Source organism: Pseudorca crassidens, chromosome 18, assembly GCF_039906515.1.
Source record: "Pseudorca crassidens isolate mPseCra1 chromosome 18, mPseCra1.hap1, whole genome shotgun sequence".
NCBI lineage: Eukaryota > Metazoa > Chordata > Mammalia > Artiodactyla > Delphinidae > Pseudorca > Pseudorca crassidens.
This window is the reverse complement of record NC_090313.1, coordinates 74,934,464-74,952,042: the sequence shown is the minus strand read 5'-3', so window position 1 is coordinate 74,952,042 and position 17,579 is coordinate 74,934,464. Positions and strand designations below refer to the sequence as shown.

The 17,579-nt window shown below is 43.9% G+C and overlaps 1 long non-coding RNA gene across 1 annotated transcript; it reads right to left on the bottom strand.

Moving 5' to 3' along the window:
- Positions 1 to 951: 951 nt before the first annotated feature.
- Positions 952 to 14,207, bottom strand: LOC137211086 (uncharacterized). The gene is made up of 3 exons (XR_010936876.1): positions 13,949 to 14,207; positions 12,514 to 12,677; positions 952 to 2,725 (listed from the first exon to the last, which is right to left on the bottom strand). It is a non-coding gene; the product is annotated as an uncharacterized lncRNA (long non-coding RNA).
- Positions 14,208 to 17,579: the final 3,372 nt, after the last annotated feature.

Below are 17,579 nucleotides of genomic sequence, written 5' to 3'. Positions count from 1 at the left end.
GTAGAAAGTCTTCAGGATAGGCTTGTTGAATGAATGGATGAAAATAAAATTAACTATTGTATCAATCATTCAGTCTAGCCTACAATTATAGGCCTGTTACGGACCCTTTCCTGCACTAGATGCTGGGAAGGAAAGGGTAAATATATGGTTAAAAAAACCAAAAAATTCCCAAGAGCAAAATCTGAGTGTAGAACTGAGCCCTAGCAAGGGTGGAACATGAGAGTGACTTTTGTAAGGTTGTCACTGTTGTCTGTTGTGGCGTCTGTATCTCCTGCCCTGCTATGAAAGTAAATAGACAAATACGGAATCCATTTCAGAGGTTAACTTTTCAAACTGTTTTGCAAATGTAACCAATTTCTCCTGGAAGTAAGGAGGTTGCTTTTCCAAGGCCAGCCTTGTAGCTGATTCTGGAAACATAAAGCATGTTTAAAGAAAATAAATCAGCCACAAAGGCAAGATTCTTGAAAATAGTCAAAACTAGGCCCATATTGACAGGTAAACTCTATGGCTTCACCTTGAACTTCATTTAACCTTGGAGGTTAAATAAAAGCACTTCACACTTACTATTTATTTATCCAGGCTGTCACTTATGGTGCCACGTAGCTGTCAGTTCCTCAGGGATGAGGAACAGAGACCAGAAATAGAAACTCAAGACTCCAGGTTTCTTTACTTAGTTCAGCCAGTAACTAGTAAAGGCAGGTTAAGAGCTCGTTTTCAGCTGTGCTCTTTTCACCATTTATAAAATGCAGGTATTCGATGGGTGACCAAACACATATTGCGAGAGTACTCCTCAATCCTGTACACTGAGTATCTGAGAGGGTTTGAGAGACCATACAGCTCACGTACAATTACAAGCACATCGGCCATTAGAGTAGTTTAGCCATTTGTAAAAACAAGACTAAGATTTTTTTTTAAAGAAATGGAATTCATCTTAGTAGGTTTTGTGGAATTTTTATTATTTGTTTACAATACTGTTGCTGTTTTTTTTTGAGTTGCTGTATAGTTTTTTTTAAGGCTAGACAAAAGTATAACCAGATATTCATAGTAGTTAACTCTGGGGAGTGGAACTGGGCATTCTTCTACATTTCACTTTATGTTCTTCATTCTATATATTAATTAGCAATGTACTCATTCTGACATTAATAATACTATTTTTTTTTTTTTTTTGCAGTACGCGGGCCTCTCATTGTTGTGGCCTCTCCCGTTGCGGAGCACAGGCTCCAGACGCGCAGGCTCAGCGGCCATGGCTCACAGGCCCAGCCACTCTGCGGCATGTGGGATCTTCCCGGACCGGGGCAGGAACCCGTGTCGCCTGCATCGGCAGGCGGACTCTCAACCACTGCGCCACCAGGGAAGCCCAATAATACTATTTTTAATGTTATTAATGATTAACTGTGGGTAGAGAGATTACAGATGATTTTTAAATCTTTTTCTTATTTGAACCTTACTTTATGTCTAGAAGAAATGGGCATGATTTAAAAGAACATTGACTAAATTGTTGCTTTTCCTACAGAAAGTGCAACAGATGTATCAAGTTACAGCTGGGGCAGCACTCAGAAGCCCTAAACACTTCTCCACCTCATTCATCATTGGCTGAGCTCTTAGCCTCAACAACCAGTATAGGCCGGGGTCAGAGTGCACAGCACTGGGGAAGCTGTGGGACTTAGGATGCCTCAGACAGGTCAAGGTCAGACTGCCTGGGGAGGGAAGGGGACGGCTCCGGGGGTGTGAGGGTGTGGGGACAGGAAGACACAGTCCCACTCTTTTGTGCCTGTTAGACCCTGGCCGGAGAATCCCAGGACCGTGGAGCGAATCGCCTTTATTACGGGACTTTGTATGCTGTGATTCCTTATTGCAGTTTTCTGTTATTGTTGTTTTTTATTCCATAAACTTGGATGAACTGCTTACAGTTTTACCAGACCCTGCGCCAATTACTGGGGATAGAAAAAGGCAAAATATAGAATCCCTACTCTCAAGAAATCCAACATCAAATCAAAAGCAAGAATCAGACTAGTGAAAGGGCACATTATAATACAGTGTGATTAGTGCTTGAACACAGATTTACACGAAGTGTTCAAGGAATACAGAGGAAGGGGACACCAAGCCTGGGGGATTCCGGGGAATCTTAGCAGAGTTTGAAGGAGGCGAGCTGGAGAGAGGGGACCAAGGGAGGGAGTTCTCTGCAGAGAGAAGAGCCAGGAAGAACGGGAGGCCAGAAAGAGCACAGAGAAAAGACGCACGGGTGGCTCCTATCGCTGCCGTCAAATTACTACAAACTTAGTGGCTTTGAACGACACAAGTTTATCGTCTTACGCTTCTAAGGTCGAAGTCTAAACTGTCGGCAGGGACTGCGCTCCTTGGTTCCTGCCCTTCCACCCATCATGGCAACCTCTGCTTCCACAGGGATCACATATGTGATGGCAAATCTCCCTCTTCCCCCCATGTATAAGCACTCTGGTGATGACACTGGGCCCACCGGATGAGCCAGGATGAACTTCCCCATCTGCAAAGTCCCTTCGCCCTGCAGGGCAACATCCACCGGTTCCAGGATTAGGACCTGGTGATGTCTGGGGCCGTTGGTCAGCCTGCTACTGTCCCCCTGAGGCTTCACGTGAATTCTTCTGCCCGGACAGCTCTTCTTCCTTGGGTCTGCTTCAGTGGCTCCTTCCCAGTTGCTGTGTAAACTTGGGCCATTACTTCACCTCTTGCACTTCGGTCTCCTCACCTGGAAAATGGGGAGAATGACAGACCCGGCCTAACCCGTTTTTGTGAAGCTACAGTGAGTTAGTGTACGGAAAGCACTCAGAGCAGCACCTCCCGCAAGAACTGGCCTTTTACTGTTGTCATTGTTATCGCTCCTTTTGTCACCGAGGTCTCTATTCCAATGTCACCTCCGCAAAAACATCTCTCCTGGCCACCCTAGCTAAAGTAGGCCCCCTAGTAACTCTTTACATGTCTCTTCCTCCCTCCCTTCCTCCGTTCTTCCTTCCTTCCTTCCTTCCTCTGTCTCTCTCTCTCCCCCTCCCTCTCTCTCTCTTTCTTTCTCTTTTTTCATAGCAATGGTCGCAATCACGTGACTTCCCTGTGGTGTGTACTTCTTGATGTATTCACTGCTTTTCCTCTGCTTCCTCCCCTAGAGTGTGAGCCCTGTGTTTCGTTCACCACTGATTCCCCCGCACCAAGCATGATGCATGACACATAGAGGGCCCACAGTCAACATCTGTGAATGAACAACTCAAACTCCGTAGCCCGCATTGTCCAGTAGAGTAGCCACTGGCCGCACACGGCTGCTGAGCAGTTGAAATCTGGCTAATCCAAACTGATATGTGCTGGAGGTGCAAAACGCACATTAAATTTAGATTTCGTGTGAAACAGTGTTAAATATCTCATTAATAATTTTCATATTGTTTGCATGTTAAAATGATAGTAATTTGGATATATTGAGTTAAACAAAATATGTTAACATCAATTCCAGCTGTTTCTTTTTACTTCTTTTTAATATGGCTACTAAAAATTTTACATTGCATATGAGATTTGGATTCTCTTTCTATTGGAGATCACTTCCCTAGAAAGCCCTTATGGCATGTGTTCTAAAAGCTGCACTGTCTGGGTTTGAATCCTTGGTCCACCATTTACTGGCTGTCTGACCTGAGGCAAATTATTTAGCTTCTTTCAATAAATGTTAGCTGTCATTAGCTAGTTTCCAAGGAAGAAATTATTCTGTGTCAAGAAGTTCAGAAATTTATAAATGTTTGCAAGTAGAGAAAAAGAATAATATGAATCTAGAAAAATTTAGTAGACACTAGTGGTTTGGGTGTCTTCACTTTTAATAATTTATGTTTCTGATGGTTTGTATTTTTCACAATAACTGTGTCACATTTGGGTGGAAAAAAATAGATATATTTTTTAAATAAATTAATAAAGTTTGCAAAAATTTCTTAAATTTGTTCATTGCAAATGTCAGTTTTCAAGTCCTAAAACTGAAGGCTCTGCCCCTGAAGGTTGCCAGGCATGGATGTCACACCTCTCATATCAACCCTGACAAAGGTCCATCATCTGAGAAAGCCGACTGCATCCCACTGCTTCTGAACTAATTCTGGGACATGCAGGAAACAAACATCCAGGAAACTATATAAAGAGTTTCCATGTTTCTTTTCCACATACTTCCTTTTTCCATTTTGACTTTCCTCTAATAGTTCTATGAGTGCTATAATACATAAAATATAGCCCTGTGCTGGACAGGTGCTCAGTAAATAGGGAATGACTCATTGAAGGAATGAATGCATCAATGAATTCAGTGCAACTAGCATCTCCCTTCTTCCCATCCTGTCCTTTATGCCTCTTACTGGTTTTTCATTGTTAGATTATAATTTCCCAATGCATTTGATTCTTTTTTCTTTTCCCTCCCCTGATGCCAACATCCTCCATGGATTTCTTTATACTTTTCATTTAATTTACCACTTTTATGCTCTGATCCTCTTTAATACAACTTCTGGCGAAATTTCAGGAGACCTCTTTGGATTCCTCCTTTCAGCCACAGTTACAGTCATGTTTTCAAAATAACTCTTCGTGTGTATAGTATACATCCATTTATCGTTTATCTCAGAAAGGGAGAATATATTTATATATTTATGAATATGAGTATATACTGTGATGATATAATGAACAAACCAGAATACAAATTTCTCCATGGGACAAATAAACCTGTTTTCTTTTTTTTTTTTAATATTTATTTATTTGTTTTTATTTGGTTGAGCCAGGTTTTAGTTGTGACACGCAGGCTTCTTAGTTGCGGCATGCAAACTCTTAGTTGTGGCATGCATGTGGGATCTAGTTCCCTGACCAGGGATGGAACCTGGGCTCTCTGCATTGGGAGCACAGAGTCTTAACCACTGCACCACCAGGGAAGTCCCCTAAACCTGTTTTTTTTCAACAACTAAATTGTAAGATTAAAAAACCCAAGAGACTGAAGAGTTAATCTCTACTATCGATTAATGAAGCCGTAAGAGATATAGCAATGGATCATAATTTGCGAACCTTTTTTTTGTACCTCATTTTTAAAAAACAAAACTATAAAATAAAAACATTTACAGGACATTTGTGTCATTTATGAGACAATTGTAACTTTGAACACAGACTAGATAATTTTTTAAAATAAATGTATTTATTTATTTTTGGCTGAATTGGGTCTTAATTGCTGTGCCCAGGCTTTCTCTAGTTGCGGCAAGCAGGGGCTACTCTTCGTTGCGGTGCGCGGGCTTCTCATTGGGGTGGCTTCTCTTGTTGCGGAGCACGGGCTCTAGGCGCGTGGGCTTCAGTAGTTGTGGCTCGCGGGCTCTAGAGCACAGGCTCAGTAGTTGTGGCGCATGGGCTTAGCTGCTCCGCGGCACGTGGGATGTTTCCGGACCAGGGCTCGCGCCCATGTGCCCGGCATTGGCAGGTGGATCCTTAACCACTCTGCCACCAGGGAAGCCCCAGACTAGATATTCGATGATATTAAAGAAGAACTGCTGTTTTTAAAATTGAGGTATAATTGAAATAACGTTGTATCAGCTTCAGGTGTACAACACGATAATTCAATGTTTGTATATATTGCGAAATGATCACCACAATAAGTCTAATTAACACCCATCACCGTACGAAGTTATAAAAATTGTTTTTCTTGTAATGAGATCTTTCAGGATCCACTCTCCCAGCTACTGTCAGATATGCAGTGTTATTAACTGTAATCACCACGCTGTACATTACATCCCCATGACATTCAGTTTATAGCTGGAAATTTGTATCTTTTGACTCCTTTCACCCATTTTGTCACCCCACCCCCACTTCAGGCAACCACCAATCTGCTCTCTGTACCTGTGAGCTCTGTTTGGTTTTTTGTTCTTTTTTATTTTTGATTCCACATGTAAGAGAGATCATGCAGTATTTCTCTTTTTCTGTCTGACCTTTTCACTTAGCATAATGCCGCAAGGTCCAGCCATGTTGTCACAAATGGCAATATTTAATTCTTTTCATGGCTAAATAATATTCCATTATATATATGTACCATATTTTCTTTATTCATTCATCCATTGATGGACTCTTAGGTTGCTCCTATATCTTGGAAATTGTAAATAATGCTGCAGTGAGCATGGGGGTGCATGTATCTTTTCAAGGTAGTGTTTTTGATTTCTTTGGCTAAATACCCAGAAGTGGAATTGCTGGATCATGTGGTAGTTCTATTTTTAATTTTTTGAGGAACGTCCATACTCTTTTCCATAGTGGCTGCACCAATTTACATTCCCACCAACAGTGTACGGGGGTTCCCATTTCTCCACACCCTCACCAACACTTGTTATTTCTTGTCTTCTTGATAACAGCCATTCTGACAGGTGTGAGGTGATTATCTCATTGTGGTTTGGGCTTCCTTAATGATTAATGATGTAGAGCATCTTTTCTTGTACCTGTTGGCCATCTGCCTGTCTTCTCTGGAAAAATATGTATTCAGTTCCTTTGCCTAATTTTTAAAATCAGATTGTATGGGGTTTTCTTGCTATTGAGTTCTATATTATATTTTTTGGATATTAACCCCTTATCAGATATATGGTTTACAAATCTTTCCTCCCACTCAGTAGGTTGCCTTTTCATCTTGCTGATGGATTCCTTTGCTGTGCAGAAGTGCTATTTTTAAGGTATGATAAAGATAAAAGTATTCATATTTTTTAAAGATATATTCTAAAAATTTAGAGATGCATTTATATATTTTGCATTTTCTTCAGAATATTGGGGAGATGTGAACAAAGCAAAATTGGCTATGAGTTGATCGTTATTAAAACTGGGTGATGGGAGTTCCTTATACTATGTTTCTTTTTAATGTTCTTGAAATTTGTTATAATAAAATAGTAAAACATAAAATAATTGCTTATCACAAAATAAATATAATTATAGAAAATCTGAAAAATACAGAAGAGTCTAAGAAAAAGGAAAAAACAAAACCAAAATTGCTCCTAACACCACAGCAGTGGTCTTAATCACTCATAGTTCGGTATGATTCCTTTCAGTCTGCAGTCTGTGCACATATACATATAAACACAGGTGTGTGCCTGTGGCTATTCTAAAGCATGACCACATCTTCACAGTCTTCCCATCAAGAAGTGGAATATATGTCCTCCCTCCTTGAATCCGGATGGGCTTGTGGCTGCTTTGACCAATATAATGTGGAGGAAGTAACTCCATGTGGTTGGGTCATGACAGGCCATGTGGCCTCCTCACTGTTTGCTGGGAACACATGCTCTTGGAGGCCGAAGCCACCAGGTAAGATGTTTGATGACCTTGAGGCTGTCAAGCTGTGAGGAGGCCCAAGCCACATGCAGAGGTTCCAGTTAACAGCTCCAGCTGAGTCACGTCAAATGAGGTGTCAGATACGTAAATGAAGAAGCCCCCAGCCATTCAGGACTGCCCAGCTGAGGCTCCGGGCAGTGGAGAAAAGACAGCTCCTGCGCCCCAGAGAATCCATGAACATATTGAAATAGCTGTTGTTTGAGGTGGTTTGCTACACAGTCATAGATGACAGGACAGAATTTGGTGCCTGGAAATGGGCTGTTGCCATCAAAATGCCTAAAATGTGGTGTTTGTTTGGGGACTGGCTGGCAGGGAGAAGTCAGGCAGGCATTGGGAAAGCTGATGGTGAGGGTTTGAACAAAGTGAGGAAAATGTTATTGGATGCTGAAGGAAAGGAGATACATGCTAGGTACTGGCAGAACGCTGTCACCTGGGATACCAGGGAAAATAGGAAATGTACTTAATAAACTCAGTAATCTGGCTGAGGAGATTTCTGGATGGGATATTAAAGGGGCCATCAACTTGTTCTAGCTGCCTACAGAGGATGTGAAAGGGTGAAAAGAATACACCGTTCAGTTACCAGTGAGGATTAAGAGGAAATGTAGAGGGCTCAGCTGGAACTTAGCCAGCAAAGGATTCTCTGAGCAAAGATCAAATCCAGGACACAGTAAAAAGAAAAAAAAAAAAAAAGAAAAGTGTTTTCAGAATAAAAATGAAGCCAAGGGCGTGACTTTAAAGCCCTTTGTTAGCACTTAAGAAAGGTAGAGGTGCTGCTTCATAAACTCAACTAGACAAAAGGCCTTGTCAGGATGGAAAATTTTTTTCCTCTTAGGCTCAGTACCTGGGAGCCTTCCAATTTAACTGACAAGAGACAGGTGAACAGGAGAAAAAGAACACACATTTTATTAATATTTTACCTGCATGGGAGTTCACAGAAAGGAAGTGAAACTCAAAGAAGTAACTAGACTCAAGGCCTTGTATAGCATTTTAACAAAGGAAAGGAGGTTTGGGCTTCGAGAAATGATACATGTGGGAAGCGGCTAGGAAATATATGAGGAAAACGAAAGGCCAATGACGGTCACTTTAGTAAAAGGTGTGTCTGTGCAGGCTCATCGTTGTGCTGACTCTCCACCTCCAGTGACAGAAGTTGCTCTCCACTTCCCGGTACAGGAGAGGGAGGATACCTTCACAAAGGGGGTTTTATGCCCTACTTTTAGGCAGGAGAGGGAAGGACAGAGAACTCTCCCTGGATCTGCTGACTCTCAGCTGCCTACGGCCCAGGCCAAAGTGGCACATGTTGAGACGCCACATTCTGGACCTCTTCTGCCTTCTAAGAATTGCAGGGAAAACCTTACAAGCGACCTCTGTTAAACAGCAGGGCTTCTAAAGCTCTAAAGGCATTGCTACACGACAGCCACATGGGCTCAGGGTAGACGAGGAATCTCAGTGGGTGACTTTAGCTAACGGAGCACGTTTTTTATAAATTGCGATATGAGAAACCCACAGAGATTTTGAGGGAATTATATCAGCTTGAACAGAGAGGAACAGAGGTGGTACAGAATGAAATGAGGGACTTCCCTTGTAGTCCAGTGGCTGACTCTGCGCTCCCAATGCAGGGGGCCTGGGTTTGATCCTTGGTCAGGGAACTAGATCCCACATGCGTGCTGCAACTAAGAGTTTGCATGCTGCAACTGAAGATTTTGCATGCTGCAACTAAAGATTCCACATGCCACAACTAAAAGATCCTGCATGCCACAACGAAGGTCCCACACGCAGTAACGAAGATCCCGCATGCCGCAACTAAGACCCGGCACAGCCAAATAAATAAACGAATAAATAAATATTTTAAAAAACAAAACAAACAAAAAAATGAAATGAGGTCTCTGGCTGCCCAAACTTAGGCAGAAGGCAGACTGAAAAAATTTACAATCATTGGCTCCTTTTTATGGGGAAAGGGAGGATGATTCAGAGAATGGGAACAAAGACCCACAGGAGAGAGGAGAAAGAGACCCACAGGACAGAGGGGAAAGTCCCAGACAGGCACTCCCAGGAGGCAGGACAGAGTCCTAATCAATAAGCGAACATCACATACTGGGATGGATTTCAAAATTAATATAAACCAATGACTGCTATGCATTTCTGTTTTCTCCGCTTTGGAACAGGAGTATCTTAGCAGTCATCCTATACTCGTCCTACTGTTGTATGTTGGGTTTATTTGGGGGAGGAGTGGCAGAAAACTTGTGTCTTTAATTCTTCAGTTTACAGACCAAGCAGAACCATACCCAAAGAGCTTAAGTCAAGGTGCCTAACATCCACCTGGACCTGATTTACATTAGGAGACCCTGTCACCTAAGCCTGAGCCCAATGCCTTAGTAAGTAACATAAAACTTGAGGAGGAGAGAACTTGGACATGGAGAATGTAAATAATTTGTGGGCATGGAACTAACTGTGGCAGTTTTAAAATATGGCTGCAAATCCTTTGACATTCCTCCCATGGAGAGGTGGATTTATTCCCTTCCTCTTGAATCTGAGAGGTTTGTAAATGCTTCAATCAATAGATTAAAAGTGGTGGTAAAAATGACACTGTGACTTCTGGAGGCTGACCACAATAGGCCATGGAGCCTCCCGCCTGCTCACTGGGAACACAAATCTGCGGAGCTCTGAACCACAATGTAAAAGCCTGACCACCCTGAGGCCTCCAAGCTGGGAGCAGGCTCGAGCCACGCCGAAGGGGAGCTCTGGTTAACAATCCACAATGATCCCAGCTTTGGGCTCCTTTCAGCCCAGGCACCAGATATGTGAATAAAAAAACCTCTAGGGAACTCCCCGGCGGTCCAGTGGCTAGGGCTTGGCGCTTTCACTGCAGTGGCCCAGGTTCAATCTCTGGTCGGGGAACTAAGATCCCACAAGCTGTGAGGTGCAGCCAAAAAAATAAATAAAATTTTTAAATGAAATAAAATTTTAAAATTAAAACTAAAGAAACCTCTAGATGATTTCTGCCCTGGCCACTCAAGTCTTCCTGAGGGTCCAGACATTGTGGAGTGGACACAAGTCATTCTTCTTGTACCCTGTCCAGGCTCCTGACCCACAGAATCCATGGACATAATGACGTGCTTGTTGTATGACACTGAGTGTGGAGCTGTTATACAGCAACAGAAACACCACCATATTAGTTTCCTGTGGGCGCTGTCACCAATTATCACAAATTTGCTGGCTTAAAACAATAAATTCGTTCTCTCACAGTTTTCAGGCCAGAGTCCAAAACTGGGCTGAAATCAGGATGTGAGCAGAGCCACACTGGAGACTGTGGGAGAATAGCTCATCCTTGCTTCTTCCAGCTTCTGGTGGCTGCTGGCATTTCTTGGCTTGTGGCTGCATCACTCCAGCCAACATGAAATCTCTCACTGCTCCTTCGTATCACTTTCGTGTGTGTGTGTGTGTGTGTGTGTGTGTGTGTGTGTGTGAAATCTACCTCTGCCTCTCTCTTATAAAGACACTTGTGGTAGCATTTACGGCCTACATGAATAATCCAGGGTAATCTCTCCATTTCAGGATCCTTAATTTAATCATATCTGTAACAACATTTTGGGGTGGGATTGTTGCTTTTTTGTTTTTTGGTGTTTTGGTTTGGTTTTGATTTTTATGTCCCTTTTTTTGGCTTGTTTGGTTTTTCTGCCATGCAAGGTAACAGTCACAGCTTCCAGGGATTAGGCTATAGATGTCTTTCAGAGGGCCATTTTTCAGCCTAGATACATAAATACATAGATACCTAGATGCAAAAGATCATGCTGTACATGTATATTCTTTTGCGTCATACTGTATATATTCTTTACAAGACAAAAGGAATAAGTATTCGTCAGATCATCAAACACTCTGAAAATAGCAGCTTTAATGGTTATGTAATATTCTACTGAATGGGTATACCATAACTTAGTTACCCAAAATATTAATATCAGAGACTTATTTCCAACTCCCTACTTCTGATTATTTCCTTAGATTAGTTCTAGATGTGAAATTACTAAACTTAATGAGTATATTTTAAGACTTCTAAAATATTGCCAAATTGCCATTCAAAAATATATTAATTTACAGTTTCATCAGTATAGGAGATGCCTGTTTATCATCCGTCACCAGATTGAGTATTGGATTTTTAAAAGCTATCAAACCGTCACCAGATTGAGTATTGGATTTTTAAAAGTGTTATGTTATTTGATGATATTTCATTAGAAGTCTGGTATTTGTCCTGTCATTTTGCATTGAATTTTTTTATATATTAAGGAAAATAATCCTCTGACATTTTGGTAGCAAAGGCTTTTTTGTCATTTTTAATTTGCTTTTCAATTTTGAAGATGACGGTTCTGATAGCTCTCTACTATTCTCCTTATAATTCTTACTTTGCCTTTATACTTAGAAAGTCTACGACATTCAGAGAGCAGACACAACCACGGTTGAAATAGCATGGTGTTCGACATCAGAAAGGCATGGGTCATAATCTATCTCATAGGGTTAGATATTGGTTTTTGCAAAGATTAAATAAGTTAAAGAATCAAGCACAAGGCCTGGGATGTGTAAACCCTCTGGTTCCTTTCCTTCTGTTTACTAGAAAATAATAGACTCAAGCAGCTCACAAAAAATGCAAATGCCAAAAAATATGAAAATATGCTCAACCTGCTTAGTACATCATGGAACATAAAATTAAGTTAGTTACCATTTTCTGTCCATCAAATTAACAAAAATTTAAGCAATAACCTCTAGTGCAAAGAGGCCATGGAGAAAGGGGAACTCATTATAGGCACCTGTGCAGTACTGTTAATTGTTAAACCTTTTTGGAAAGCAATGACTATATTTATTACAGTTTAAAGGCGAAAAAAAAGTTTTAAATTGAGCATTTTCTTTGACCTAGGATTTCCTATTTGAGTTATCTATCCTTTACAAATACAAAGAGGGGCTTCCCTGGTGGCGCAGTGGTTGAGAGTCCGCCTGCCGAGGCAGGGGACACGGGTTCATGCCCCAGTCCGGGAAGATCCCACATGCCACGGAGCGGCTAGGCCCGTGAGCCATGGCCGCTGAGCCTGCGCATCCGGAGCCTGTGCTCCGCAACGGGAGAGGCCACAACAGTGAAAGGCCCTCGTACCGCAAAAATAAAATAAAATAAAATAAGATACAAAAGGATATATGTAAAACGATGCTTACCTTTGGACCACTTATGATCGCAAAATGCTGACAGCAACGTGAAAATCCATCAGTAGTAGAAAAGCAGTTGAATAAATGTGTCTTTTCAGTTTCTACCCACTAAAATGTAAGCTTCCCAAGAACAAGGATTTTTATCTGTGATCTTAATGCTGTTTTCCCAGCACCTAGAACATAATAAACATTCAAAGAAATTGTTGAGTAAACGAATAAAATCTGGTATACCCAAATTTATAAAATGCAGTGGCCGTTAATAAGTCAGTTGGATTTAAAAAAAAAAGTCAGTTGGATTTATATATAATGACCTGGGGAAATGGCCATGATATATTATTAACTGATAAAAGCAAGTCACAACGAAAAGTATGACTTCATTCTTTTTTAAGGAGAGACAAAAGGAAGAACAAGATAAGTGATACACGTTTGCCTAAGCACAAAAAATTCTTGGGATGATATGCACCGGGGTGTTAACACTGGTACCCCAGAGGGATGGGATTGAAAGAAGGAGCAAATTTTAACTTTTTCCACCCCTCTGCATTGTTCAAACTTGTTGGAAGGAATTGTTCCGTGGAAGGCCTCAACGTGCGTTCATAAAAACTTAAACCAGACCAGGCTTTGCTATGGGAAGGACAACCTCTTTGAGTCCTTTGCCCCCGCGTTAGGAAAACAGGTCCTTGGCAACAGGTCCTTGGCGTTACTAGGTATTCTTTTTACAGTATTGGTTTGTTGCTTTTTTGATTTTTGTGCCCCTCCCCCCAACACAACCCCCGCCTCCCGCGAGTTTGCTCAGCCCGTCCCCTTCCTGCGGGTATCTTTCCTGTCCAACCTGCCAACTCCCCCTGCGCGCTTATCTGACCCCGTGCTCTGCAGCGGCACCCGCGCACCGTGTGCACGCCCGACCTTTGCCACCTTCCGCGCTCACGGCAACTGCAGGAGGATGTGGTTTACAGAACACGTGGACCGAGGCTTCTCACTCCAGCGCCCTTATTTCCGAAATGGTCCCCCCAAGCGCAAGGCCCATCTCCAATATTCAAAGGAACCCCAGAGGAGGGGGCCGGGCTTGGAGGAGGAGGGCGGGGCGAGAGGGGGAGATGAGGTGTGGAGAAGCACCTGCCGGCGCCTCCACCACTATTAATATTAACTTTTATTAAGACTTGGCCCTTCTCTCCCTGGGGCTTCACAAAGCAGGAAGCCAAGGGCAGGGGTGCAGGGAAGGGAATTGGCAGGAAGAGAAAACCTTGAGTAAATTATTTAGCCGTGAGTCGAGATTAAGAGTGATTCCGCCCTCTCCCCTCCCCCACCCGCAAATTGGGCCCAGGTTGGGGATCAGCCCTCAAACCGCCACTAATCGTTTCAGCTGGACGACATCTGGAGTCTGGTGAGGGGCAGGCCAGGGAGACGTCTGTCGGCGACACGAGGTGCGAGGGCGGTGGGCACCCACCGGGCCCCCGGCTCCGGGGGACGTGGCCTCTCCGCAGGTTAGGCCGCGCCTGATGGCGATGGAGGGAGGAGGCTGAGGCCGAAAGTGCCAGAGCGCGGCCGGGAGAGGCGCAAAGGGGTGGGCTTGTTCGCACCCGCTGGGCCAGGCGACACCTGCTGCCGTGGACCGCGGCCCTGCGCCCTCGGCGAGGAAGAGGGAGAAGCAGCCGAGGGCCGCAGGCTCTCCCTGGGGCCGCTCCTGCGGCGCCTCCGCCGGTTGCCCCTGCCGCTCCCCGCCCCCCGCCCCGCTGGTTCCGGCTCTCCCGTCCTCGGACAGTCGGGGACCCGGCCGCTCCGCCGGAGCAGCAGCGCCGCCTGCCGGGCACCTCGCGCAAGCTCGGCCGCGGGAGGGGCGGCAGGGAGTGGGGCTGAGCGCGCCGACCTCCCGCCTCCCCTTCAAAGTCAAGTCCCTCCCGCCCGCCCGGCGGCCGCCGCCGCCACCGCCCGCGGCGCTCAAGCCCGACGTGGAAGCCGCCGCCGCGCTACTCACCGGGGCCCGGTTCCCGGCACCTCCGCCGCCCATAGCGGGGCACGCCGTTGAAAAACTCGGAGTACGTTTAACCGTGATGACAAAAGCAGCTGTGGAAACCAAGCTGCTCCGAAGAGGAAAAGGAACGTGCCCGGGATCTCGAGGCGCGACTTCCGGGGCGCAGACGGCGGCGGCCCCCCCGGGCTTCCCGCCAGGTTGGTGCGGCTGCCACGGGGGCTTCGCTGCGCTTCCACCTCGGGAGGCGCCAGGCCGCCCGGAGACGAGCGCGGCCTTTCCCCGTCGGGCGAGGAGCCGGCGCGGCGTCCGAGGCCGGGAGCTACGCGACCCCTGCGCCCCGGCGCCCGCGGCGCGCTCCTGCGGCTCGTGGCGCTTGGGCGGTGGGTCCTGAGGGCCGTGGCGAGAGTCCGGTCCTTTGATCCGTGGGCCAGGCCGCAAGGGGAGGGGCGAGGCCGCTGCCACCTGAGCGGCATCTTCGCTGCAGGCTGGGGCCGCGCACAGACGCCTCGATACCAGGCCTACTGCCCTCCCCCCAGCCCTGTTGTAGACGACCGGCCTGTCTGGACATGAGCAAAGCATGCTTTCATTTTTTCTGTCTAAAACATTCAGAGACTCGAATCCAGGCAGTAGTTTCTCCGAGATAGAGGTGTGAGGTGGCGGCAAACTAAAAGTTCCCGCCAAGGGAGCAGCTTTGCTGCCTGTCTGTTTTGTCTGGCTTTACACTTGCGAACGTAGCGCCCAGCTTTGTGCAGCAATCCAAGCCCATCTAAAAATCTGCTCCCTGAACAGCTTGCGACGGCCCGATTGTGTGGTCATTTGGCCTTGTGGTTCTCCGTCCTGGCCACGTGTCCACCCAAGAGCAGCTATCATAACACTGTAGGTGCATTTCAAGACTCTAACCCTAGAAATGAGGAAGAAATGTTGCTTGTTGGTTTTCTGTGGGCTGAAGATCATGACCAAGACCTGTCACTCTGAATCAGGGTCTGTTGTGTTTAACAATATATCACTAACAGATGTCTAAAAGTATAAAGTTGGTTATATGAAATTCATACACACGATGAAAATTATAACAGGAACACATGAAAATAACTAGAGGAATTTGGATTTCTGAAATTTGCATTATTTCAATAAAGTGATTTGAGGGGGAACATTATTTTTTTTTAATATGTGTGGATTCCTTACGAGCAGTCTCTCTTTTTGTCCTTCCTGCATGCTTCTATATTGCTATTTATTGGACAATGGTCCCTGGTTCTCGCTCAAGTATGTCTTTCTTCTGTTTGCTTCTGGCAATGCACATACACCCTAACATAGGTGTGCCTAGAAAACGGAGGGAGGGCTGAAAATAGAATCTAGATCCATTGAGTTTTGTTGTGGTTGTTTTTAATATATTAGATGCACAAAGTGAAAGAACATATACTGTGGCTTTCATGAATAAAAGACAGAGCCTGGCGACACCATTTTTAACAGCTCCTAATCTGTGGTTTAGGTACTTAATCTTTGTCACTGATTCTACTAAATGTCAGTGAGTTAAAATTATTTAAGTGCCACCAACAAGCCATTGTATGCTCATACTACAGTGACTTTAGCTCCTACTTTGTTTTTCATTATTTGCTTTCCTGAGGTTGGAGAGGAATTTATCAACTACCACTTGTATAAAACCTATTATTGTCATACTGCAGATACAAAGTGTTATGAGAGCAGACTGTCCTGAAAGTTCTGAGATAACAAATGAACAATTAGAAAATAATTTCTTTCCTAGAAATTAAAACACAAATATTAAAAGACATGAAATGAAAAAAAAAAAGATGTGCTGATACTGATTGTGAAAAAAAGGGTGGGGGGCCATGAAATGCCTAGGTTCCTACTTACCAATAAAATTATTTGAGGCATAGACCCAATACATGACCTGAATATATTATTTTTTTAAGCACGTGTGTGTGTGTGTGTGTGTGTGTAAAGGGACAGTTTGGTCATCACTGAATCCCAGGGAACTCTTCTTCATAGATCAAAACTGGTTGTGTTATGGTTTATGGATTAGATCTCTAGCACAGAATCACCAAGATCCCGGAGAAAGAACAAACTGGTCATTAACTCTGGGCCTCTAGCAACTTAGTTGATATTATCCATATAAACTGAGGTTAGTGACAAATTCCAATTTGAAAAAGCTGTTGTTAAAACAAATGTTTGGGTACTAGAGACACAGACCCAAAAGGTCACCTACACACTTGCCCCCAGCTTCTCTAAACTGATACCTCCAAGAAGAATGTCAAGGTAAATGTTGCTATAATCTCTGGAACTGACAGATTCTACTTTCCTTATTTGGAATTTGAGGGGGTTTTCCTAGATCTATTTTCATAACCTTCAAGAAATGAATGATATAAGAAGTATATATTCCCTCTGGTTTGTAGCTAAGTAGAGAAAATATTTAGTGATTGTTCTGGCCCAGTATCACTGGGCTTGTCCCAGGTATCAATAAAACCTGCTTGGTTTCCTAAAATCATAGTCATCTCTTGAAGAAGAGGACGAGGCAAAAAGAGAAAGAAAAAAAAGACTAAATGTGAGAATTATGGGGGTTGGAAGATCGTATAGTCTAAATGGGATTTAAGAATATACTTTAAAAGTTAATTTAAAATTTCCAGGTAACCTACGTTATTTAGGTATGTTTTCTTTATCCTCCAAAGCAAAACTAATTTAACACAAGATCTGCTGCTATAGTTTTAATGTAAGGGAAGAATTATGGGGGCTAGAAGAAAATGCTTGCGTTAAAATGACTTCGAGGGAAGAGTCAGGCTTGAAGAATTCAATCCGCAGCAGCTTTTTGGGGCGGCCCCCGGAAGACTACGGAATTGAGGTGTTGAAATGGAAATTGTTTCAAAATAAAGAAACTCATCATACCATCTAGGTAGAGTATCTGCCTCTCTGCCTCCTTTGGGTTAAAGGATCCTGACTGATAATGAGGTTCCCAACTACAACCTCAACTAATCTGAGTCTCCTAATACAACTGGAAGTGTTTGGGGATACAGTATCTCTCCTGGGAGATAAAAGGGCAGGTAAGCTATGCAGAGCAGTAACTCATCTTCTCCTCTGGAATGTTAGTGCTTTGCCA